General features: G+C 48.9%; 1 non-coding gene across 1 annotated transcript; it reads left to right on the forward strand.

The window, feature by feature from the left end:
• The first annotated feature begins 1605 nt into the window (after positions 1 to 1605).
• Positions 1606 to 1769, forward strand: LOC119978575. The gene has a single exon (XR_005463493.1). It is a non-coding gene; the product is annotated as a U1 spliceosomal RNA (small nuclear RNA).
• The last annotated feature ends 1625 nt before the right edge of the window (positions 1770 to 3394 follow it).

Here is a 3394-nt window from a genome sequence, read left to right on the forward strand (position 1 = left end):
GTCAGGGCGATCACCAGAGACTGCCAGGTCTGCACGAAGTGCAAACCGCACTTCTACCGGCCAGACCGGACGCGCCTGGTGAAGGCCTCCCGCCCCTTTGAACACCTCAGCGTGGACTTCAGAGGGCCCCTCCCCTCCACCGACCGCAACACGTATTTCCTCAATGTGGTCGACGAGTATTCCCGATTCCCCTTCGCCGTCCCACGTCTGCCACCATCATCAAATCCCTCAACATCATCTTTGCTCTGTTCGGTTTCCCCGCCTACGTCCACAGTGACCGGTGATCCTCATTTATGAGCGATGAGCTGCGTCAATACCTGCTCAACAGGGGCATTGCCTCGAGCAGGACGACCAGCTACAACCCCAGGGGAAATAGGCAGGTGGAGCGGGAGAATGGGACGATCTGGAAGGCCGTCCAGCTGGCCCGACGGTCCAGAAATCTCCCGGCCTCCCGCTGGCAGGAGGTCCTCCCCTTCGCACTTCACTCCATTCGGTCGCTCCTGTGTACTGCGACTAATGAAACCCCCCATGAACGTCTCTTTTTCTTCCCCAGGAAGTCCACCTTCGGGGTTTCTCTCCCAAAGTGGCTGGCAGCTCCAGGACCCATTCAGCTCCGCAAGCACGTGCGGCTCCACAAGGCGGACCTGTTGGTTGAGAGGGTACAGCTACTCCTCGCAAACCCGCAGTACGCCTACGTAGTGTACCCCGACAGCCACCAAGACAGTCTCCCTGAGGGACCTGGCACCAGCTGGGCCCCCACACACTTCCCCCCCTCTGCTCTGGCGCCACCCTCCCTCCCCCCAGTGCAGCCCACCACAGTCCCCGCTCCAGGACAATCCATTCTCCGCTTGGACCCACCCGGGGATGAAGAGGATGTCGACTCGCTCCTGGAGTCACCGAAGACCAAGCCGATGCCTGAGTCGCCACCAGCACTGTGGCACTCTCAACGACAGATCAAGGCGCCCGATTGTCTAAATTTGTAACCTTCTCTGTAATTTTAAAGCCAACCTGTATGTAAATAGTTTTTCCACCACTCCCGCTGGACTCATTTTTAACAGGGGGTGAATGTGGTAGTCACCACTGTTGTATTATATTGTATATACTGGTATTACGGTACGGCCCCTGTACTACAGGTACGGGGATAGATCCCTGCCTGCTGGCTCCGCCCAGTAGGCAGAGAATAAATGTGTGTGCTCACCGAACAGTAGCCATTTCACCAGCTGCTGTAGGAAGCCACACATCTCTGTGTAATAAAGCCTCGATTATATCCTACTCTCGACTCGTCGTAATTGATAGTGCATCAAGTATTTATTTACAGAGTTACATATTTCATGCACATACCTCCGAGCTCACAACATCAACTACAGTGGTTCAAAATGGCAGCTCACCACCACCTTCTCAAGGGAAGTTAGGGATGGGCAATGAATGTATGCCTAGCCATTGAAGCTCACATCCAAGGAATTAATAATTTTTTAAAAACCAGGACAGGTATAGCATGAGTCAGATGCAGAGTAACGCTCCCACTACACAGACCTATCAAACAGTACAATGGCAGATAAAATATATATAATAACCAGATAATTTGCTTTAATGATGTTGGTAAATATACTTGCCTGGCAGGGGTGAAACCACGATCAAGAAGGTGGTTTGCCCAGGGTGCGGCTAGCCCATTGCACTTCGGGTGTGCTGATGTCTGCGATGTCGCCAAATGCGGGACACTTGACGACAACATTTGTGGTAGTGGAGTACTGCATTCGTGGTCTCCCCTGATTCGTAAATCAGAAATACAATAAGCTTACTTAATGCTTTTCCCACAACAGTGGAACACTGCACAATTTCTGCTCCTCTGCATTGTCCACGATACTACTTATAGTCTCTGAATTTAGGTAGTCTTTCCTCCCACATAGCAAACACATAGTACCCTTTATTTTCCTCCCTTCCATTGTCAACGAACAAATATTCTTTCTCTGCACGGTTTATTAAACTGCCTGCAAATGACCCCCAGACCTTCCACAACTGGATTCTTGTCCCCAACAAAAAAAATGATGTTGGTAAATATTGACCAGGACATCGAAGTGAACTTGGCTGCCTTTCTTCTAAATTCCATTGACGAGGGTAAAAACAACATGGATTGCTTGGCTAAACCACTCTGTGACCAAATGAGCAGTGGCCTGAATTACGTGGCACTTTATTCCCCATTAAACTTAAAAAAAAAATTTAGAGCCCCCATTTATTTTTTTCCAATTAAGGGGCAAATTAGTGTGGCCACTCCACCTAACCTGCACATCTTTGGGTTGTGGGGGTGAAACTCAGGCAGACACAGGAGAATGTACAAACTCCACACAGACAGTGACCCGGATCGAACCCATGTCCTCAGCACTGTAGGCAGCAGACCCAACCACTACTCCATCGTGCCACCCTAGTCCCCATTCCTTCAACCACCTGTCAATCCTATTATTAAATGTTGATGTTGTTTCTGCTCCAACCATTAGTTCAGGTTGTACATTCCGCAGCCTCACAATGTTTCTCCTGCACTCTGTCTTAAAGCTGATGCTTTTAATCTTATATCTACCATTCTCTCAGTCTAGTCTCTTCAGTCACTGACAATCACTTTTTCCAACTGGAATTCTCTTCCTCAAAAGCCTGAAGGGGAAAATTGAATCTTTCAAGACCGAGACTGATAGATTCTTGTTGGACTAGCATTTCAAACGAAATGGTGTAAAGGCACAATAAATGGAATTAAGATACAGATCAGCCATGATCGATTCTTTTTTTAAAAGATGTTTTTATTAAGGATTTTCAAGTTAAACAAAACAAAGGCAATTGTGAAGATGCGTTGAAAACAACAGAAAAAAAAAAGAAGTTACGTATGCATTGGTTGTCTTTTGCTATTTACACCGCTTGCGGCTTCTTGTTTTGCATTCTCCACTTGGCGCTTATTCCCAGCTGGGTCACCAATCTTCCTCCCTGCCCCCCCCCTTTCCTTCTCAACACCCCTCCCCTTCTAGTAATCTGGCGTGCCCTTTTTCCCCTTCAGCTCCTAAATCTTGTTCTGTTTGGTTGCCGTGATGCCGTGTATTTTGTTGTTTGCTGAGCCTGGTTGGGCTTCATGTTTCTTCGTCCCCCCCCCCCCCCCCCCCCATTGGCATTCGTTGTTGTGTAGTGGCTTTCAGCTCCCTCTGGTTTACTGGCTGTTGGCTGTTGGCTGCAAACTGGTCTTGGAACAACTGATTGAATGGCTCCCATGTTTTGTGGACGCCTTCCTCTGACCCCCGGATGCCGAATTAAATTTTCTCCATCTGGAGAAATTCTGATAGGTCGGACAGCCAGTCTGTAGCTTTGCGTGGTGCTGTTGATCCCCCACCTGAGCATGATTCTCCAGCGGGTGGTGAGT

This window comes from Scyliorhinus canicula, chromosome 1, assembly GCF_902713615.1.
Source record: "Scyliorhinus canicula chromosome 1, sScyCan1.1, whole genome shotgun sequence".
Taxonomy (NCBI): Eukaryota; Metazoa; Chordata; class Chondrichthyes; order Carcharhiniformes; family Scyliorhinidae; genus Scyliorhinus; species Scyliorhinus canicula.